The sequence below is a fragment of the Rhinolophus sinicus genome, chromosome 2, assembly GCF_057876585.1.
Source record: "Rhinolophus sinicus isolate RSI-liver-muscle chromosome 2, RSI-T2T, whole genome shotgun sequence".
NCBI lineage: Eukaryota > Metazoa > Chordata > Mammalia > Chiroptera > Rhinolophidae > Rhinolophus > Rhinolophus sinicus.
In genome coordinates this window covers 51,557,537-51,582,716 of record NC_142502.1, presented here as the reverse complement: position 1 = coordinate 51,582,716, position 25,180 = coordinate 51,557,537, and positions in this window count along the sequence as shown.

Sequence of the window (25,180 nt, the reverse complement as noted above, 5' to 3'; positions counted from 1 at the left end):
TGTAATATTATATAATTGTGAAAACATGAATGTGATAATACATGGAACAGCCTTAGATCGATATTTTTATATTCAGATGGTGGCACAGCTGGCCATTCTAAATGACACCTCATTTAGTATCTTTAATTAGGGTTTAACTGTAAGTTTTAAAGACATTTTAAATAGTCTTATATATTCATATGTTCTTATAATACATTCTGAAAATTCAAATTCATTCTTGATTGAAGTCACAACACAAAGTTTAAGTGTTATCTCATGGACACTAATTTTCTCCTTCATAACTAGTTGTGTGAGTCTACATTACAATTCTAAAGCTTCCCCCCCCATTTTTACTGCAATATATCTTGAAAGATTTAAATCACATATTCAGAAAATAATTGCCATTTTAAATTGAACTCAGAGCAGAACAAACCAATTACTGTAGTTGCCTCAGTGTAAAGCATTTTACTTTTCTACAAGCTGTAGAAGTGCACATACTTTTTCTATCACCATTATTATCACATTACTACTGCATTTGTATTCACCTCCTGAAGTAGACTAAAAAGCTTCCAGGGAAATGGATATCCTTGAAGTTCATATTGGATTTTAATGGTCTTATTCGTCACAATTTAAAATACGAGAAATCTATAGTTAAACTAATTTATATTCATCCTCAAAATCTTTGGCTGAATTCTGATAGTGCAAATAGAAAAAAACTATACATATATATGCATAAATAAATAAACAAATAAATATGTGTGTGTATATATACATATATATGTATATATATATACACATATATTAAACTGGCTTAATGTCATTACATATATAGAGAAGCACACACATACACACACGTATGTATATTTCATGGCACCACTTAGCCATAGGGAGTACAAATGTTTAACTGAAGACATCAAAATATATGTATGCTTAAAACTACTATTGATGAAGAACATCTTGAAAACTAATGTCCTATTCATGACATACATTAGTGAAAAGTACAGAGAATATGACTATTAGTGTTTTATTATAATTTTTAAACTTTCAAATCATCTTCATTGGGCTACAATATGCCCAAAACGAAATGCATCTATTTAAAATGTATAGTTTCATGGATTATGGCAAATGAAACAGTTATATAACCAATGATGCAATAAAGATATAGAGCATTTCCATCATCCCCCCAAATTCCTTTTGACTCTTTGCAGTCAATGCCACCTCTGTGCCTGGCCCTTGGTGACTTTTGCTCTGCTTTCTCTCACTAAAGATTAGTTTTGAGGATTTTAGAATTTTGTATAAATGTAATCATACAGTAGGTACTCTTTTGGGTTTGACTTCTTTTGTGTAACATAATGCTTTTGAATATATCCATGTTATATTTCTCAGTAGTTCATTCCTTTTTATTTTAATTTTAATTGTATAACTACCAATATTTGTTTATTCATTTACTTGTTTATAAAGATTTGAATTATTTCCAGTTTGGGACTATCAAAAGAGTGTTTTAAAAATTTACATACAAGTCTTTTGTTGAGCCTGTTTTCATTTCTTTTGGGAAAATACCTATAAGTGAAATTGCTGGTTCACAATGATAAGTGTATGTTTAACATTATAAGAACCTGTTAACCAAAGTAGCTGTATAATTTTATAGCCCCACCAATAATGTATGAAATTCCATTTGCCTCACAACCAATGCACGGTAGTGTCAATTCTAGTGGATGTGTAGTGATATTTTATTCTGGTTTTGATATGCATTTCTCAGATTACTAATATTGTTTAGCACCTTTAAATGTGTTTATTGGCCATTTGTATGTCTTTTTTATGAAGTGATTGTTCAAATCTTTTGCTTGTTTTTATTTAATACTTTGCCTTATTATTACTGGATTGTAAACTCCCTTTATATGTGATAGAGACAAGTGTCACATTGGAACCACATGCTATAAGAGAGGCAATACAAAAACAATTATCTGTCTTTTTATAGTCTCGACAGTGGATGAAAGGAAAAATATAAAGGGCTGATTATAGCAGTTGCATTAGCTAGTTAGCATTGTTTTCCATGGCCTGCAATCCATATTTATAACACTTAACTAAAATAATAATTATAATCTGGCATGCAACAATATGTTTGGTTATGAGGGTACATGTGTGCAAACATACATATATAGTTATTATATATAGTGTGTGGCTTTGGGTAAGGAACTAAAAGGAATGATACCCTATTTACTTTGTGATTAAAAACAAAAGGAGCAAAAAAAAAGTCAAACAAGATAACAACAAATATTATCAAGTTTTACAATTTTAAATGATCCCTAATGAAGAAAATGTTACATTGTTCTAATTTATTTTACCTGCTATTTACTGAGATAGAAATAAGTGATAGCAGATACAGAAAACAGACTTAAATATCTGCGTAAGGAGAAATGTGGCATTTCATGTTTTCAAGACCAAGTGTCACATAAAATCACAAATAATAAGATTTACAAAATTCATTATGAGAGACACCATATAAAGGATTGTAAGGTACGTGTGTCTTTAAATAAAAATTAGAATATACAACAAAAATAACAGTGCAGACTTTTTTATGTAAAATGAGTAAAAGCAAAGAGGGCTACCATTAAAACATACTCATATTTATACTGAAGTGACTCATATATTTTTGTAGTATCTATCTATCTATATGGAAAAAAGAGTGGTTTAGGAAAAAATAAAGAACATTATCATTAGTAACTGTATTTGTCAGAATTCTTCAGAGAATCAGAACTAGTAGCATGTAGATGAGAGAGAGAGAGAGAGAGAGAGAGAGAGAGAGAGAGAGAGAGAGAGAGAGAGAGAGAGAGAGAGAGATGATTTTTTATAAGGAATTGGCTCATGCAATATGGAGACTGAGAAGTCCCAAGATCTGCGGTTGGTAAGCTGGGGACACAGGACTGCTGATAGTGTAGTTCCCGGCAGTCTGAAGGCCTGATAATGAGCAGCTTCCAGATTCAAGAAGAGTCAATGTTCAAGTTTGAGTCCAAAAGCAGTAAAAGACAGATGTCTCATTTCAAGTCAGTCAGGCAGGAAGAGTTAACCCTTACTCAGCCATTTTGTTGTATTAATTTTTCGGTCTTCAATAGAATGGATGAGGTCCATCCACGTTAAGGAGGAGAAGCTGACTTACTCAGTCTACAAATTCAAATGTTAATCTCATCCAGAAAACCCCATAGACACATCCAGAATAATATGTGACCAAATGTCTGGGCAAGCCTTGGTCCAGTCAAGATGACACATAAAATTAGTCCTCACAGTCACATTCCTCAAGTGGATGGCAAATCTGTATAACCACCCTTACTTATTTCATGTTCAGTATAGAGAAAATACAGTAAATGTGTATAATGTAACAACATAAATATGTATAATATAACAATATAGCTACTGATACTGCAATGCTAAATATAATGTGGTTCCATGAGACAAATAGGACTGGGTTTATTTCCTCATATCAAATGTGACAGAGTAATTTTAAACATTTGCCATACAACAATATGTTTCTGTAATAATAATTTCTTATAATTTATTAACATATTCCTCATTAAAAATGCCTAAAGGATGATAGAATTTGACTATATTTGTTGTCTCTTTGGCTTTCTTGCTTAAAGAGACATATAACGTGACTCTGCTTTATCTTGTACTCTCTGTTCAGTACTCCCACATGTTACAAGATATATTTTGTTATATATCTTGGTCCCTCTCCTTGGATTTACAGTTTCTTGAGGTGTAAAATACATCCTAAAATGTATTAGTATTTTTTTCTAATGAGTAAAAGCACTCTAGGTACTTTGGTGTCACTACATCATTCTCTCAGTATTGTTAATTTCAGTAGTAAGTGAATGTGAAGAAGTAGAGGTGTCAACTGTTACTTCTGTATGCTGTGGCTATTGATCACTCACAGGGGTTTTCTGTGCAATCGTTATTGCTTATTAATGAACTTCCCATTTGTCATTCAAGAAGCCAGTGTCATGTTAACTACTGTCCTCTGTCCCTTCAGATAATTCCTGGACTCTTCAGTTGTGATGGACTCCTAATCCCGTTATCTTTTTGATTTCTATTTTTAAAATATCACATATCTTCAAACTTCTAAATATCCCCCTGGCCTCCAGTCCACGTGGCCACTTACCACTGTAGACTCAGTCTCTCTATATGATTCTTTCTAGTGCATTGTGTTTGAAATAGCTTACCTGTTCTAACTCAACTTGTGACACATTTCAGATTGGTTGTGCTATTGTGCAAAAAATAAAACAATTTGCCAATTTATGTTAACAAAGCAAATGTAATAACAAATACAATATTAATTACCCTATAGATCTATGTGCCTTATAATGTAACAAATTATTGTTACAGAAAATTATTGCCTGGCAAATATATAAAAGTATCACTTTTGATATGAGAAAATAAATAATGGCATCTTCATAGAGATCAAAACTAAAATGATAGTCCTTGATCAGTGAGCGGTGGTGGTGGGAGCCACTTTGCCTCTGATCCTTTCCGAGTCCTATTTTCTCTTATTTGCTTTAAGAATTCCCTTATCTTTTTCAGGCTTCAAACCAGAACATGGCTCTAGACACATCAGCATGAGTTCTTTGATTGAGATATTTCTATCTTTCTTGCTTTTATATTGTAATGTGAACCAAGCACAGTGTCTAAATTTAGTGTTCACATCCCAGGAAATAGATTAAGCAAGTCTCATATAAAGATAGGCCATGTGAATACCCTTTCATGCCAGTACAAAGTAATTCTGTCACTAAGGAGAGGGGAAATGACTGGTCTTAACGAAGCAGATGATGGCATAGGACCTATCTCTTGATAGATGTCCGGGCATTTGTGAAATGAATAAAGGGTCAAAGAATATTTTCCATAGAAGGATGAATGAACATAAGGCACAGATTATGTGAAAGACTCTACTATGCCTCTGTGAAGCTTATTCTTGAAGGTTGAGAAAACAATGTGGTGGTTACTCTAACAGCCAGTTATATCAACTCTAATTATATACGCAGGGACTGGGAAAATAATGATGGAGTCAATCCATGGAGGAAGTGGGCCACTGTGATCCAGACTTTAACCAGAAATCCATGTATTATTTGGTCCCTGTAAGTTCCCACTCTGTCAAGTAGACCACAATGGCAGTTTGGGTTCCCTGATATCTGTCAACTCAGCTACTGTGCCCCGTAGTCCTCAAAATGCCCAGGTATTTACCTTTCCTTAGAGTGTCGAGTTTCCCAGTAGTCATCAATCCCTGTGGAGAAGGGCTGGGGGAAGCATCACTTTATATAGTTACTCTGGTGTTGCAGGGTCCTTTTTTCCTGGGTACCTCTTTAATCAACATGTTTTAAATCTAAAAAAAAAAAAAAATGTGTCAAACTGGGAAGTGAGCCATGGATTGGTGCCATTTTATTGGGGTACCTGCTCTCAGCCTCCTGATACTTTGTCCTTGTTTCCTGCTTATAAATGTCAAGTAGCATCCTTGTTCTCTGCTTATCTATTTTGTTCTTAGGGATATGAAACTTTGTTAACTATATCCAAAAATTCCTCCAGACTGAGCTCCCTTCACTTCTCCAATGAATTTACCAATTATAATAACTTTGTCCTCCTGGCTTCTGGTCATTAAATGCTGCTAAATGGTCTATGTTACATCAGACCTCTGTCATCCTTCTGAATATTAAGGAATTCAGTTCTGGGAATGCTGCCCTATAGTCATCACTGGCCTGCAGAAAAGAGACATCATGGAACTTTTTTACTGGTTTGATAAATGCCCTAATGGGCTTTGGGAGTGGTGTGTCCTTTCAGTCCCATGAAACATAATCCCCTGGTGGGTTTTCTGGCATAACACAACATGGCTATTATAGCATATACACTTCCCCTATTCCTTCCTGTATCACCCACCAGAGCATCTTAGGCATTTGTCTTGCTCAGCATTGACCATCAGTTTTTCTAGTCTTCTAAGAGTCACCCTGGTGGTGAGTTTGCCTCATCTCCTGGGCTTTTTGCCAAAATATTTAATCCCATGTCATGACAAAGTACCCCTAAATTGATGTCTTCCCTATCTACTTTTAAATTCTAAACCCCCTTTCACAAACTAACACCCACAAGATCTAATCCCAGGACCTCCCCTGACTTCTGTCACTAAATATAGTCCATTCTTGTAGCTCTTCTAGTACACGATTTCTTTCCTCCCTTATCCAATCATCTGTGCTTCCAGCAGCAGGATATCTGAGCAGTGAACTTTCATGGTCACCATAGTCTGGTTTTTACATTTAAAATTTTGTATTTTCTTAACAGGTACCTCCCAAATTATACATGCTTCATTCCGTAACACTTTGGTAAAAAACAAACAAACAAACAAACAAACAAAAAACAAAAAACAAAACAAAACAAAAACTAGACATGGATATTGAAACAGATTCTAATATCTACTTCCCAAAATGCCTATTTATGGAATGAGTAGGATTTCAATACATTTAGAGAACATGAAGGACTTTCTAAGAAAGGAGAAAGGGTATAGACAAAAATGGCACTGGCAAACTGACCCATAGGTTAAAGCAGAGATGGGGTGCAAAGAAATGGAAAATTGAAGAGTTTTAGGGCCCGAGTTAAGATGAACAAAAGTACCAGATTAAGGAGCAGAAAAATTGTATGTTAAAAGTGTCATTCTGGGAAGATATCTCTGATGGCTCTGTAAAGAATAATATTTTGGGATTTGAGAGCCAGCCTTCTGCAAAGTGATTGGAACTGAGAAGCAAGGGTAGATAGAATTTGATGAGAAACCAGTGGTTCATTCCCACAAAATGTTCATCAATCATCCCATTTCGAGTCAGGGTTATTTCAAAAATTCTTCACACATATGAGCATTGGGAATAAAAAAAAAGCAGTACCGTGCTGGTAAATGATTAACAACTGTTTCTCCCAAGGGAAAAACAAGAAAAAACAAAACAAAACCGATAAGCTGATTTATTGCATTTGCCAGGCATATGGTGTAAATACTCACACCAGGGCTCTCAGAGCCAATAGAAGACTCCTCTAGCACTTCCTTGCTAAACCCTAAGAATGGCTTACATTAACGAGGCTACCAAGTAACCGCAAAGAATATTTAAATCCCCTCCAACATCCTACTTTAAAAAGAGCATAGAAAAACAGAATTAATTGTTTGTTAATCTGAGGATGATTTTCGGATATTAAACCTAGACCTGTTCGTTATTGATAGTCAAATGTGTATTTTCTGAAATCCCTAAACTTTGGGAAACAACTATTGTGGCATTATAAAAGCTATATTTCTTATAATCTTATAATCCCAAAATAAAATAATCTTCTTCCTTACAAATGAAGTACTTCCATTTTCATGTTTTGAAACTGTTTTTTCCTCCATATGAATGACTTTAACAGTCTCAAAATGCTTTGTTTTGTGGACCATAGCAGACCTGATAATCTGGAAAATGAAAATCCTATTATATATCCTTATAATTATTGTTTCATATGGGCAAAGGAGCACATAACTCAAAACAACATCTGTTTATAAATGCATAAAATTAAATTTTGGAAGTAATTCGAGAAGTTAGAAAATTGATTTTTGTGAAGCTAACCACCTAACTCCAAAAATTCTAATTCCAAATTTTTGCTGATTAAATATTTTGAATTTTACCTTTCAAAAATTTGAACTTCTATTATAGCTTTTATTGTTTCTTTTTTTAATTATGTCACTTTGCCAAATGTACAGAGCTAAAACCCCCTTTAGCTTAATTGTCTTATATTTATTATAGATTAATTTAGCAGTTAATTAGTCTTACTTTTAAACGTCTTTTCTTTGCAAATAAATTAATTAAATATCAAATTTGTGCTTGACTGTCTTTTACTTAGGTGAGTATTTATAAGGATTATTTGATTCATATGTAGATCAGTGGATAAGAACTCAAAAATATATAACATACCCAAACTATATAGATTAAAATATAGGTGTCTAGTTGACATGTAATTTCACTAAAGCATATGAGCTATTTGCTTAACACTTGCGCTAATTATATCAAGTGAATTTTTCTCTTTGTAAATGATCACACTTTTTGGCATCATGAGAACTAGCCAAATAAACCTAAGACCTTTTATTGCTTTGCAAATGCACAGCAGGACATGTAGTCTGAAAACTAACATTAGATAAAAATAATCTTTGCCTAAGTTTACCAAGTATACTAACTTTCACAAGGAAAGCTGTTTATAGAGATTTTATTTCTCTTACTATGAACTTGGATATAGCCTAGATGTAGATTTAACTTACGTTTTTCCATTTTCCAAAAGGTTTCTTGAACTCTAGCAATTAAATACCTACAGGAAACATCAAAGAACAATTCAATACTTTAAATTATGGGTTTGTATGTGTGTGTACAGGCACATTGTGTTTTGTTTTGTTTTATTTGGTATGATTTTTACACAAATGAATGTCTGTATTATTCTAAGTTTGGAACAAAGACTGTGAGAAAATCACTTGCTTGTTGAAATGACCTCTCTGCTTGAACTGTTGGTTCTTTTAGTTCTGAATGAAGATTAAACTCATGAGAGTCACCCTAATTATTGTACTTAGTAGACTGAAGAACGTGAATGCCATTTTATCCTTTTCTTTGGGTTTGGAAAGTGTTTCTCAGTTTTTTGGCCTCCATAATGCACATTATCCTATGAAACACTTATTTATTACTTATGGAATGTTTCTTCTTTGTTTTCTTTTTGTTTGCATTTTAGATTGTCTATCAGGAAAATAAACCATAGTACCTTTGACAAGGTAGTTTTGTTTTCCAGGCCAATTAGAGACAGCTGCTAGTACTTTGACATTTCAGTTTTTATGTGTACCCATTGCTGCTACATAAAGAGACCAGTCTTCACCCTTAGCTTGCCTGTTGATCTTGCAAATAAGACTGATGATTAAAAAGGAAAAGATTATGGATGTTACACTCTAATCTACGACCAGTATTTGAAGAAGAATGGAAATTTTCTTTTAATTTTTTAATTGCAGAGTTATAATAAAATAAAATGCATTGAGCTCTGTTCTCTCCTGTATGTATATGTAACTCCTAGAAGTTATTGCTGTAGTATTTTAATACTGTGATCCGACTGTAAGAGTTAAGTTACTTGGAACATTTAATTTTATTGGCAAATTCACTTGTAAGCCTTTTAAAAAGATCTAAATTATGCCCATATCTATTTCTCATCTTAATTCATACTATTAGATAGTTGATCACATTTGCTGGTGAAAAATGATAGGAGTCATATATTATTTGAGTCCTATTGTTATATAAATTGGTCACAGATAAAAGAATTGCAATGAAACCAACCAACAACCATCATTAAAATAAGCCAACTCAATCGTACAAAAGGATTAAAATACATAGAAATAGACTGATTATTACTTATTTTAAAAAGTATAACTGAAGAAATACCAATAATTTTACAAATATGATTAAAAGAAGCTGGATTTTGAAATGTAAAATAAAATTTTGCTGCACATTTGCCAAAAAAAAAAAAAAAAAAAAGAAGAAGAAGAAGAAACAAGAAAATTAAATTCGTGAAAGACAATAGGCTTCACTGAGCACCTAGCATACTTAGAATTTAAAAGGGAAACAACACAGCATCCACTGTACAGTGGAAGTCTTGGGACTCCCAGGCATAGATGGTGATGTACAAAGATCACTGTGATCCTGGTCATTTGAGCTCACACAGACCATCTCAAATGAGAGAAGTCATCAGCAGTTCAACTTTTACCTTGTTAACCAAGTGCCCTCGTCAGGGAGTCTCATCTAGCTTCTATTATCTGAAATAATTGTATTTCACCAGTATTTATTTCTCTGTACTTGATAAACATTCTTGATGATGAAGGACAGGTTCTTGTTCCTATATATTATAATGCCTGACACATTATCATTTATGTGGATCTTAAAAAAATTCTTGAATTACTCTGTCAGGAAAGTCTTAATGGGTATTCTTCAGACCTCCCTGGAGCTGCAGGAAGTTCAGAAAATACTCGTTAACTCTTCTTTTCCACTTGGGCATCAGCAACAACCAATACAAGAAAGCAACCTGGCAGCAGGAGTGTTTTTGTTTGAAAGAAATGAAATACTGAGGATTCCAGGAGAAAAGAAAAAGGGAAAAAAAAAGGGATAAACTATATTTTGAGAAATAAAAACAAAATCATTTAAATCAAATAAAATTAGTAATAAGTATGTAATTTTAAGAAATATAGCATCACTATAGTTTTCAATCATTAGAACATGGGAAGTTAGCTTTCTTGATATTATTTCAGAAGTCAGTATTAAATTTGATTGTCTAAGACTTTGAAATTACTTGAGTAAAATAGTTTTTATTTTAAATTAATTTTAAAAAGATATTGTTATGCTTAAAGATCATATTGCTCTGGACATGGAGGGATTATGAAATAACCAGTATGCCAAGCATTTATAACATACTAAAATGCATCTATGCTCTGATGTAGATGAAAACATTACTTCACTAGTCCAATAATTATAGATATTTTGAAGCTGCATTCTAAAATATTTATCCTGAGAGTAAATGAATTACACTAGCTTAATATATAGCTATACCAAAAAATTATGTTATATAGTGGCATATTTTTGTACAAAAATGACCAAAGTATTTTTTAAAATGTAAATTTTAGCACCAGCAGTATAATCCTTATTAAGGATTATGGGATTTTTCCTTTTTTAAAATTATTTTTTACAGTATATTAGTTTCAGGGGTACAAAACAACATAATGGTTTAGACATTTATACCCCTCACAAAGTGATAACCCCCCCCAGTCAAAGTCTACTGCCCCTCTGACATCATATATAGTTGTTACTCTACCGTTGACTATATTCCCTATGCTGTATTTTATGTCATGTGACTATATATAATTATTGTTGACAATCAATATTCAACTACTTGAGCTTCAGGTGTACTGCACAGTGTTCAGGCATCTACACAATCTACAAAGTGATCCCACTGATAAGTCCAGTACCCATCTGGCACCCTACATAGTCTTTACAACATTATTGATTATATTCTCCATACTGTATTCCATACCTGTGACTATTTTGTAACTACCAATTTGTACTTTCTAATCCTTTCATCCTCTCCTCAACTCCCCCCCTCCATCTAGCAACCATCAGTTTTTTCTCTGTATCTGAGTCTATTTCTGTTTTATTTGCTCATTTATTTTCTTCATTAGGTTCCACGTATAAGTGAGATTATATGGTATTTGTCTTTCCCATCTGACTTATTTCACTTAGCATAATATTCTATAGGTCCATCCATGTTGTTTCAAATGGCAAGATTTCATTCTTTTTTATAGCATAGTAATACTCCCTTCTATAAATGTACCACAATCTCTTTATCTAATTATCTATTGATGGGCATTCCATATCTTGGCTATTGAGAAAGTGCTACATCAAACTAAAAAGTTTTTTTCACAGCAAAGGAACCCATCAACAAAACAAAAAGACATCCTACTGAATGGGAAAAGATGTTTGTCAATGATACAACTGATAAGGGGTTAATATTCAAAATCTATTTAAAAAACTCATACAATTAAACACCAAAAAAATAAAACAACCTAATTAAAAACTGGGCAGAAGACATGAAGACACATTTCTCCAAAGAGGACATACAGATCCAACAGACATGTGAAAAGATGCTCAACGTCAAATCATTAGAGAAATGCACATAAAAAACACAATGAGACACCACCTGACTCTTGTCAGAATGGCTAGCATCAATAAATCAATAAACAAGTGTTGGTGAGGATGTGGAGAAAAGTGATCCCTTGTGCATTGTTGATGGGACTGCAGATTGGTGCAGCCACTATGGAAATCAGTATGGAAGTTCCTCAAAAAATTAAAAATATAATTACTTGATGACTCAGCAATTTCACTCCTGGGTAGCTAGCCAAAGAAATCCAAAACACTAATTCAAAAAAATATGTGCACCTCTATGTTTATTGGGATTTTGTTTTGTAACTTGCATGGTTTTAGTAGTATCTAACTGGAAATTCTCCTGAAATCTGAACAGATAACTATAAGATCTAGACAAGAAAGTGTACATTTATATTGCCATGATAAGATTCTGTTATTAAATAAAATAAGTGGTAAGTTATCCTGCAATAGCAAAAAGAGTCAATCTTGTCATAATCCCAGTCATTTTACCAACATCAGCAGGAACAACTGAGAGCAAGAATGAGAAACAGGGCTGGCACAGGAAAGTTAGCTGAGGTTCTATTTGTGGTGTAACTGTGCTACTTGGCTATCTTAACTTCTCCCACAGTAGAGTTAATATGAGGTTAATCAAGTGACAAAATATATATATCCCTATGTAAATTTTTTTTTTTAAATGATTTTCTATAGAGATAGCTCTAGCGTAGCCGTGAATGCCTCCGAATGAGGCTCAAGGTTTCTGGCATTTGAAGACCTTACGTGTTCAGAACCACTTACTATAACTTGAACACTGCAATTACACAAAACCTACTCTTGCACTTCACTCAGACTTTATACTAAAGAGAGAGACCAACTGAGAAATAGAACTGTTAACCCAAAAGCAGAGGAAACCCATCTCTACTATCTTTCCTAGGCCTTTATTTATAATCTTGATGATACTATTAGAGTCAGTTGATATGCTAGCCATAGGAATCACTCTATATGTCATCAGCATGACAAAGAAAGATACTGATCAAAGAAAAATCTACCCTAGAGAAGAAAAGAGATAATTTTAAAATAAAAGAGACCTTTAAACAAATTTTAATTAATAGACTCATTGTTATATAAAAGACTTACTTAAGGCCTCTATGTTTTGAAGTAATTAGTTTTTAATGATAGTAATTTGAATATTCATCATAGGATAATAAACTATTATTAATCTTTGACTTTTATTACATACATATAGTAGTATTGTGATAACCCAATAAATAAATACACGTTACATAGAGCAAAAAAGCTAATATTAATATACTTAATCATCTATTATTAGCCATCAACCCTGAGTCAAACCATGAACATTCCAAAATTTTTTAAAAAGGATTTTATTTTCTTAAGAACTACAACTATTTCAAAATTATATATTTTTATTAGTACCATAGTTTTATTTTATTTTTTTTTAGGATTTTCAAGACACCGCTTATATGTATTTAATATTATGTTATTTGAATATTTTATTTAATAAGTGTTTCAAAATATCTATTACATTTTATTTGAAATTTGGGTAAATTTCTAAACACATTTCTGAAACCTCTCACATCTTTTATTTTTTAAAATGCCCAGCACTCAGTTTTGCATGGTATACAATTATAGCTTGAAAATATTTTTCTTCCTCAGAAATTTATCTCTCTCTTTCTCTTCTATAATGTTACTGATGAAGAAACTGGTTCTGTATTTTCCTCTCTGGAACCTGCTAGACTGTCATTTTATTTTGATTATCTAAAATTTCACCAAAACCTTCCTGGATGTAATTATATTTTCACTAACTCTACTTCTCCAAATTTGGCTATTCCACTAATATAAGGTACTAGTGCGTGTTTTCCTTGTAAATGTGAGTTTCCTGCAATCTGCCTTTCCACAAATAGGATGCACCCTGTAAGCAAGAAGAAACAGAGCCTTCCAGTTTTCATTTGAAATGTACTGTGTTGGTAGTGGAGCAGTCAGCCAGGCTAAGGAACCTATTCACTGCAATGCAAATTTTAGGATGACTGCTTATTGTAAACATAATACTTCCTGCATCTCCCTCATGCAAAAAAACTGTTTTGCTCCTTTCCTCTCTCCTAACTTCAAATATTGGTTTACACATCAATATGATGATCTGATATATCATCTATTTCTAGGAATCTACCGTAACCATTTTTTCCCAGTATCAGTTGTGTTGTAGGATTTGAGAATATGCATGTATGTATGTATGTATTTATTTATTTACTTATTTATTTATTTAAATGGAGAAAGATAAACATATTTCCTCACTCTCTTGTCTTGAAACAGATGTCCCTATTTATTTTATTAAAATTCCTTCAATCTTTTTCGAAACAAGCAGCATCTATGGAAACAACACAATTTTATTTAATGGCAGATGTATCTGAGAGCATGAAAATTGCGGTAATAAAACCATTAGCAACTTTGCTCAAATTGTTAAATTGTACTCCATTTTGGTGGTGGTGCAGGGAAAGGTATGTCTGAATCACTTATGTGAATGTTGAGGCTGTGACTTACATAAGATACAGGATTCAATGCCCAGCTCATTCATCCAGGCTCCCTCATGCAGTGCAGAGGTCACACACGGGGCGAGGAGTGAGGACATGGAGGGCACAGGGCTATGCCAGGTCTAATTCTCCTCCTGCCTCTGAGTCCTTCACTGCACACCACAGCATGGTAACAGAGTTGCTGATAACCACTGGTTTGGAGCACTGGCTATCACAGAAGCATGTCCAGTCAGTATAACCGGGGGTATTTATAGAAGGTAGCAGTATCAAGAAGGAAGATGTGTAATGAAGTATTTTGGTCCATTTTTCAGAGATCGTGTCTAAAGATGTTTTTAAAATTCTAGTTATGTGTCATGCAGTAAATTGTATTGTACTTTTTTGTGTTTTAAGTATTTTTATTTTCTTCAGCTTTCTTGAGGTATAACTGGCAAATGAAAGTATAAACGGAGGGTGCCAAAAAATGGACACACATTTTAAGAAAGGAAAACTGTATTAAAATTGCAATATTCAATATATACCGATAACAAATGATGAATAAAAGTCACTTGTGCAATTACAAGAGGTGCTCAAAGTGGTTACCATCATCAGCATTCAGACACTTATGATTACAGTGAACTACTGCTTGAGCAGTGTTGACCAAAGTGTCCACTTTTACACATTTTTTTTGGCACCTCTGGTATATTTAAAGTGTACAACATAATTATTTGAAGTACGAGTGTTGTGCAATTATCACCACGATCAAATTAATTAACTCATCTATCACTCAGATAGTTACCATAACTATTTTTTGTCTGTGTTTTGGTAAGAATGCTAAAGATCTACTATCTTAACAAATTTCAAGTACAGTATACAATACAACATAATACAATTCTATTAGCTACCATTGTCATGCTCTACCTTAGATCTCTAGAACTTACCCTGAAACTGAAAGTTTGTATCCTTTAACCAAAATTACCCCATTTCCCCCACCTCCCAACCCCTGGCCACCTCCATTCTATTCTCTATTTCTATGAGTTCAACTTTTTATTTTTAGGTTTTTAGATTCCACATGAGTGAGGTCATACAGTATGTGTCTTTCTGTCTGGCTTATTTCATTTAGAATAATGTCTTCCAGGTTCATCCATGTAGTCACAAATGATAGGATTCCTTCCTTTTATGACTGAATAATATTCTACTATATAATTTCACTTTTTTCATCAGTTCAGCTGTGGATGGAATGCAGATGTCTCTTCAAGACATTGATTTTGTTTCCTTCAGATACATACCCAAAAAGGAGATAGCTGGATATTAAGGTAGTTCTATTTTTAGTTTCTTGTGTACCCTCCATACTATTTTACATAATGATTATTAATGTTCACTCCCACTAACAGTGTGCAAGGGTTTTCTTTTTTCTACATCCTAACTGACACTTTTGCTCTCTTATCTTTTTATAATAGCCATCCTAACAGGTGTGAGGTTGTATCCCATTCTGTTTTGATTTGTATTTTCTTGATGATTAGTGATGTTGAACACTTTTCACGTATCTATTGGCCATCTGTAGACATTCTTTGCAAAAATGTATATTCAGGTCCTTTGCCCATTTTTAATTAGATTATTTAGGGGGTTGTTATTTAGTTGTATATATTCCATATATATTTAGACATTAACTCCTTATCAGATATATGGCTTGCAAATATTTTCTACCAATCCATAGGTTGCATTTTTATTTTGTTGATTGTTTATTTTACTGTGCAAAAGCCTTTTATGTAGTCCCACTTGTTTATTTTTGCTTTTGGTGTCCTCTTATGTTCTTTTCTAGGAGTTTTATGGTTCTCTTCTTCCTTATGTTATCTTCTAGGAGTTTTATGGTCCCTGGTCTTATGCTTAAGTCTTTACTTCATTTCAAGTCTTTAATCTTCATTGTTAGTGGGGTAATATAGGGGTCCAGTTTCATTTGTTGTATGGGGTTATCCAGTTTTCACAACACCATTTACTTTAAAGAATTGCCTTTCTTCATTGTGTGTTCCAGGGTACTCTTGTCAAAGATTACTTGACTGCATACATGGGTGCTTACTTCTGAGTCTCACACCCCTGTGCCAAATGCAGTACTGTTTTGATTACTATAGTTTCATAATATAGTTTGAAATCAGGAAATATGATGCCCAACTTTGTTCTTCTTTTTCATTATTTCTTTGGCTATTTGGTGTTTTTGTGGTTCCATATAAACTTTAGGATTGGTTTCTTTTTTACATTTCTGTGAAAAATGCCATTGGGATATTGCTAGGGGTTTTATTGAATCTGTAGATCACACTGGGTAGCATGAATGCTTTAACAATATTAACAGTTCTCCCAGTCCATGAACACAAATTATGTTTCTATTTATTTATGTTGCTATAAACCTTTAAAAAAAATCTTTCTGGATCTCTTTAAAAAAATGTTTGACACATTAAATTTTGTTCTGCTTTCCCAAGACAGCTATGTCTAATATTGTTACATTTTGAAAGGATCATATTTACCAGTGGTTCTGTAAACAAATAATATCAAAGCATGATATTACTGATTATTACTTCTCTTTAAACACATTCCAATTTAAGAACATTCTTCCTTGGTTGGATATCACCAGTGCCACTTGCGTCCGAGTCAATAATCTCAGATCTTGCCTTAAACTCAAGTATCAAGAAAATATTTAAAAATAGTGACCATGCCTCTTAATAGCTATCTCTTAATTTACTCCTCACTAACTCATTTCACATTTCTCATAATTCCCACTATCGGTTTTATGACAAATGATGTGTGTACTTTCTGTGTGAGTTTATATTTCAGTGTAATTGGTTATTTTAACAATTGTTTTTTGTTTTGTTTTGTTTTTTCCCACTGCATATCCACTACATGAATAACTCCACATTAAGTGTTGAGGATAAAAAGGTTATTAAACTAGTATCAAGACTTCAAATAGTTAATAATATAAAATAGTGGTGAGACAGAGAAATAAAAAGCTTTATGGCAATATAATGTTTACAAATGTATAATAGAAACCCAAGTAAAATATTGCTTTATATGACCCAATGAGGTATAGTTACTGTAAATTACAAGAAGACAAATTTTGGCTTAAAAAGATGCACCTTGTCACAGTCTGGGCTGCCTCAAGCGACAGTGGATTCTCTGTCACTGTAGGTTTTCAACCTGACTGTGCAACTACTTAATGGAGGGAATTCAAACATCATATGGGTACTTTTACTAGAAACCTTTAAAAAATTTTTCAAATGCTGAGACTTTATGAAATCTATTCACAGCTCTGCTTCAGGCCTCTGCCTAATTTTTGAAACCTGTGGCTTCTAAAATTATGAATTATCTGTAAGTACTGCCAGGTGATTATTAGAACAAATGTATTAAATGTCACTTTAACACTTCCAAGAAGAGTGTTTTATCTACTTAGTCCAACCTTTTTTTATTTTTCCTTCTGTTTTTATTTCTTAACAGAACAAAAACTTATGGATAAAGATTGTGTTGCATATGTTTGGATAATAATATAGATGAAAAAGTCTATTTGAGAAAATTGGCCTCATACTCTCTCAATGGCTTGGCTTTTTAGCAAACTTGAACACAAACAAGAAACTTTAAATCCATTCACCCAGAATTGATATGACTAAAGTGAAGGTAGTTAGGCGTGGAGGAATTTCTTCTAATTAATTAGAAATATTCCTGTGAAGACCAGTGACTAAATGGAGCCATCCTGCCTGTACAACATGGTATTATATTCAGTCCAAATCTGAAATATTAGAGGGGCTGGCTTTTAGACCGAGGCCATAGAATTCACGGTAGTGTTTACAGAATATAGTCGTTGAAATACTATTTCTTGCTGGCAATAGACATCGCTGAATTGATTTAAAGATAAATTTCTATCTGTGATTTTCTAATTGATCGAAGTATGTTTAATTGATTATATTACTTTACTCTTCATATATGAATTAGAAGTCTGGTATTTTTATATTGGCATAATTGTTTATCTTTTGAAAGAAAGAAAATATGTGTTTTCCACTTAAAATTAATAGAAGCTTATTATTTCAACAACTACATAGATAAATATTAGTGATGTCCTAGATATGAGCCATTGCTTAATAACATGAGGACGTTTTTAAAATAACATGAGTTAACAGAGAATGTCAAGTTCAAAACTGTAACACTGATCATATAACTCTGAATTAGTATTCTGAGTAATCTACTTGAGTTGATAAAGTATCCTTTTAGCTTTAGTATTGTCTTATTTCTAACATGGTGCTACTACATATAAAAAGCAGGTCTCAGAATTAATGTTAAGTGACATATTCTTTGGAGTAAATATAATTCATTAGCTGATCAAATTATAATCAGAGTTACAATTTGGGAAAATGAATAAATTTCCTAGAGATAGTTATATAAGCTTTTTCTCAGTTACAATGATAAAGCAATAAGTAAGTATAAAGTCAAATGGCAAAATTACATTCAGAAAGAAAAAAATAATAATTGAAAAACAAATTATAGAACCAGAGAATTCATCATAAAGATACTGTAAAGAAGAACTACCTGATTAATATTTCTTAGTAGAAAAATGTTATTTGCTTCTCTTCATGTTTTTAATTTGACAGCAACTGATAAAAATGTAATGCCAAGAAAGGGAATATTGAAATACCTAATTTTGTAAAAATGAATTATATTGTACTATCCTTTGATATTTAACATACACATAAATTTCAAATACTCTAATATTACATCTATATTATTTTCCATCATGTTAAGATTTTCAAAGCTAGTCATTTATAGCACTTCCCTCTAAAATTTTTAATATATCAGAATAATCAACTTTTAAAAACACGTAACATTTGAAAATTAACCAAATGTTTATGTTTAGATAAATACTTTACATATAAGTTTTAGAGTACTATATAACTACTTTGTAATTTCTATAGTATTACTATATAACTACAAAATTGGCAATTATGTTTCCATAAATAACGGCGGGGGGGGGGGAGAACTAGAAAAGAACAGCATATCATGGTGGTTACAATATAATATGCATACATATTGGGGAAGAATCTTGAAGAACAAAAGAGGTTTATAGTATCCCATAATTCTATTGTGAAATTTAGAAGATTTCTTCACACCTCTTATTTCATTCTTCCTGTTAACCTCAGTTATTACCTTAAATCCTGATGGATTAATGTATTTGGAACTGGAGTGAATAGAGAAACATGAAATTACGTTGAAACAAAGACTTGGGGAAACAGGAAGTGAGTCTGTTATTTTCACTATGGTTCTGTGGGAGAATGGATTGAGAGGGATACACTTAAAGGTAACTAAGAGAATGTCAATTCTCTCTATTAGGAAGCAAATGGTATGTCATGCTGAATAAAACTTTCCAAATTCGAATAAAAGACTTCCTGTCGAATCTGGCTTTAGGAATTTGAAACAGTATTCTTTCCACAATTTTAATATATTTTCATTTTTATCTATAAACTCACTAATGTACTTTTTCTACAATTCTGTATAATTTTTTATACATTTTTGCTCTTCTTCATATACTACTCCTTCTAAGAATTTGGGTATATCCTTGCAGCAAATGTTCTTCCCATATTAAATTATATTTTTTATATATAAACAAACAAACACTAACCCACAACAAAAATAAAACCTATAAAGAAGTAACCACAACATAATGTGATTAGTTCTAAATAAGTATCTGTGCCTAGCTCTGTGAGATATTTCCTAACAGGTACTTTTTTATAGTTATTGAACCACATTCTTATCCATTATCCCATTATCTGCGTTCAATATGTTTTCACTCATAGACTCTATGAATGGACATATAAAAATATTTTAAAAGTGTGTTTCATTTAGTTGAAAGAATTACCCATATAACCTTTCACATTTAGTCCTACTATATAACTTAGAAAAATTAAAATGTTTGGAATTCCTTCTTCCTATAAATATTTTAACATTTATTAAATTTGAATGGCTATTTACAAATGAAACACTGTAAACAAGAAAAACTGTTGGTGCATGGTACAGACTGATATGCAATTTTTAAACCATATTTAATTTTTAAGAAGCTAGAGCTTAAAAAGTCAATTCCCATTTTGCTTATATCAAGCTTTGACACATTTATGAATGGTTTATATGCCCACTGTATTTGATTTTTGTATGGGTCGCTTTACCATTTTTTTTTCCATTTTCTAGTTCACCAAATTCTAAGTAAATTTTAAGAATGTGACAAAGTTTGATGGTGCTCTGTGTGTTACAGGTTCATTGTTTCCCCCCTTCTATCATCTTTAACCTCTCTTGATTTTTTAATATTCCCCAGATGAAAGGTATCTTACACGCAGATTATAACAGTCTATAATCTTCTTAAGTATTTTACTTTTACACTTTATAAAGTATAAATCATTTGTATTCTATTTTTAAAATGAAATGTTTATCTGTAAAGATTTTGAATATAATATCGTATGTGCAGTCAAATCAGATGAATATATAAAAGTCCATGATTCAAGAGAACCTGAAAAAACTGGTCCTTTGGAGTTGACAGCTAGATAGTGGCTATTTCTCTTAACAACTAATTGCTTTTCTAGGAAGAGAAATTTTGTGTATAGATTCAAACTTCTCAGAAAGTACAAGCTTCTTAAAACACTACAGCAATTTTTATTAGTATCCTTCTAGGAATGGATATAGTCAGTCTAAACATCACACTGAAGTGACTGGGGACCAAGAGTAAAACACTAATGCTGTTCATCAATTAAGGGTCTAGAGAGGGTGAGAGGAATCAATTAATTTTATTTTATATTTCCTTATTAGCTCTCGAATGGATATTAAATTGTAAAGCAATTCTAATAAGTGTGTGTAATAGACACAATTTATATGTGCTTTTACAATTTCTTTCAGAGAGCCTCATTATTCTCCATCTCTATCTCCTATATCCCATTTCCCGATAATCGAGCAGGGACTCTGCTACCTTCACCCATGGACCGTCCCTCAGCTACTACCAAAGTGCTCAAGTACTTTTCCTGCCCTTGACAATGTGATATTATCAGTACCGTGTAGCAGAAAGGTCATGGTCTCTGCATTCAAAACCCAGGTCTTTTCCTTCTAGCCATGTGAATGTAGACAATTCACCTAATCTCTCAGGGCCTCACTCTCCTCATCCATTTTCAGTAAATAGATGGAAGGCACCAGAGAAAGAATTTAGTACAAGGTATTCAATATTTAGGGGCTTTTTTAAAACTAAGTCTAAATTACTTGTGGATGATTTGTTTCCTGAGACTCATACTTCGGTTAATATGGCTAAGAATATTATGCTTTGAATGATTTACTTTTGACTCCAACTTAAAATTGGAAGGGCAAGTCTCCCTTAATTTTGGGAGTAATAGGCAGAGAAGTTATAGAAAGCAGGAATGGGAGACTGGAGTGTTTCATACCCACACTTTATGCTTTTGTTTGAGAATTGTCATCCCAATTGGAATTTCTAAATGTTAACTATGATGAGATTGCAAATTTACCCACATTGTACTCATATGAGCATGTATTTAGTTTCCTTAGCGCTTCTATAATTGATCTGATCTCCATGAGCCCCCTTCTTTCAAATTACAGGAAAGTGTGATATTAAACACACATGCCCACACATATTTGTACACACACGCGTGCATGTGCGCGGGCGCATTGCAAGTACAATATAGTCCCATTTGATAAGCTAAGGGCAGCCAAATAGTTTTCACCATCAGTTTATAGAATCCAATCTGTTCATGATAGTTTGATACATTTCAGATTCAAATCTCATCTCTGGATTCTTTCCAAGATGGCATCTATATATGGAAGTTTGTGTAATCATGTTTTGGGAAATATATACTGACCAGTGTTTCCAGACAAGAGGCCAGGTAGAGCCTGTCCATGGGCACTGAGCAGGTAAAGTTGGCAGCTGCTGCAATCTATTTTCTAGTTTCTCAGAGAGGTCATTTAATCTCACCTTGGCTATTGCCAGCACTACATATTCCTCTGATGTCTGACCCAAGACGTCTGACTCAAGTTTTCTGCTCTGGAACTTTCAGTTACAGGGTAGTTTCCCTCCCACCTCACCGAAATCCCTTGTAAACTTGTCAAACAGAAAGGTCAGATCTTACACATGCCTCCACAGGACACATAAGAACTTCTGGCTGTCATTTATGTGACATGGGTACTGAGGAGACACTCAGGCCTTCCTTCTGTCTCACTATGTCTCAGCGGTTGCTTTTCTCTCATGGGGAGTCAAATGTGGGAGATATATTGTATAAGTGTCTTCCCACAACATCCCAAACAGAAACGGAATAGCTCCTCTTCCTGAAACTTTGCCTTCAACCTGTTTCTCACTCCTCACCGCCCCTGGGATTGTAGCCCAGTAAAAAATGAGAGGGGGCGACAGCATGCCCTCTCTCCACCTTGAAAATCCTCACCCTTCATTTTACAATCCCACTGGGATGCAGGAGTCAGCTTTTCCTTTCCTCTTTCAATAGGCCATAGGCATAGCATCCATATCCCTTCTTCTGTACATCTGAACTAACATCCGTTCACTCTCTCTCTCCCATATCTACCAGTAGGAAAACAGGATTACTAAAAGGGGACATAAATCAGAAGGGATTTCAGAAATTTAAAACTCATTATATAACTTTTATTAATGTATTAACTATTACTTATTATCTCTTATTATATAAAAACAAATTTAGTAAATATTGGAAGAATTGAACTTGATTATAAAAATAAATTTGGATTTCACTGTTTGTGATGAATGGAGAAACAGTCCATATTTTTGTAGATGGAAATGAGATTTGTATAAGATGTGTGTGTGACTATATAGTATATATATATATATATATATATATATATATATATATACATATATATATACATATATATATATATAAATGTAAACAAGAATATATATAAATTTATATATAATAAATAGAATAGTTGTGATATAATGGATAGAAAATATATATCTCTATATAAATATTTACACACACACACAAACACACACACACACACACACACAGACACATTATTTTTCAGACTTCTTCGTTTTAATCTTGTATCTTGGAAATAGGAGGCTATGTGATTTGAATGAAAAAATCTCAAGCCAAACAAAAGCAGGGGAGTAAGACACCAAATCCTGTGTATATCACTACTTTTCAAGTCTTTCCCACCAGATTATAGGATGTAGTGAACGTATATTACAGGCTGATAACTATCTTAAAATAAGGTAGTTATCCTAAAAATGCTCTTTCATAAGGAGAAAATAATTTATTTTATGATGAAAATAGTTTTTCCTTATATGTTTGCATTTTATTTTATTTGTAGAGGAAACTTGGCACTGAATATAACAGATTAAAATAATTTAACACAGTTGTTTAGCTTTACACAACTTGTAACTACGGTGACCTATACTAGACAAATAGGTTTTCTCACCCATTGTCCAGAAGACTTTCAATCCTTATTTGAATTAACAACTTAGAAAAAGCTTGTGACTTAGTCCTCAAAGAAAAAAAAATCATTGCAAATATGAAAATGTTTTAGTTATTTCTTTTGCTATGGATGCTGTATTTCAGTGTTTTTAAATTTTGTCACTTCCGAGGAAAAAAATAAAGAAGACCTTAATGAAAGTGAGTTGGGTTCTTAAAAGTGGGCATTGATATACTGCTGGCAAACTCCAGTGACAATGAACAGAAAAAGTAATAGCAATCTCCTTTGTATACCTTTTAAAAGCATTTTTTAATGGCCAGTGAGAATGACAGCTCTTTGTACCTGATAAAGTTATCTGATTAAGAATCCAACTGCATCTGAAAATTGTCACTTTAGTTGAGGCTGTATGCATGAGACATATGCTACTTCCCCCCACTTGATTTCATGGTTTACAATTTTATTGTTTCTTCACTTGAAATACAATCTACTATTCAGCTATTAGAGTATTACTTTTCTCAGTGCTATAATTAAGGTTGTCTAGACATTTCCATTGTAATCCTGTTTTTCAAGGATTTTTAGACTGTTCTAAAACGAAAATTCGAAAATTAGCAGTCAATGTTTAAAGAATAACTATATTTCCCCCATTAAATTAGAAAAAAAACACACAAAAAAAAACACTGGATAATATGGACCTATGACATAGTTAAGAATAAAAAGGTATTTTCATGATTTTTTAAACTACCTTTTTCAGATTTCATATATTTTTCAATGCAGCAGCATATTACAGTATCAGCGGAATTCTATGAAAGACTCACAAGTAGTGAACACAAAACTAACATCTGCATAAATGCAAAAACCTGATTTTCAGTTGTAGTCAGTACTGTGGAAGCCCCTCCTGCCCATCCATCAGCAGATCAACTTTCTGGTGAGCAGTGCTGATCACATCCTGAGCTGCTCCATCTTCCCGAAGGGCAACTTTCAACAGAGAATAGCTCTGCCTGTCTTGCTGGGGAACATTACTGTCTCCACCAAAGGAGTTCAAAAATCTGGCCCCCTGGCATTAGGTGAGGCAATTTCTTTGGTGTGATTTGTGCTCCAGAGCTTCCTTGTGGGACAGGGCTGAAGTTAACTCCCTGCCAAGACAACTTCCTAGTTTACCTTTCTTCTCAGGACCTTCCCAGCTTCCTCTACTTCTTTACTCCCTCAGTTAATCCCTTTCTTAAGAACACTGTCTCTGTGTTTAGGGAACCCAATCTAAGGCATTAATACATGTTGTGTGTGTGTGTGTGTGTGTGTGTGTGTGTGTGTGTGTGTTAATGGAATTTCATCTAATAAACTCAGAGCCAATGATGCAGAATGTGGGATAGTCTCAATTTAAGATTTTCCTACCATGTGTAAATATTTCAGGCCAAATATTTGCACAGCTACTATCATTTTTTCAACAACCAGAGTGTTTTTTTTCAATCGATATTTTTTGGAGACAAGACCCATACTCAAGTGTTGAAATATTATAGCCTTAGCAAACAT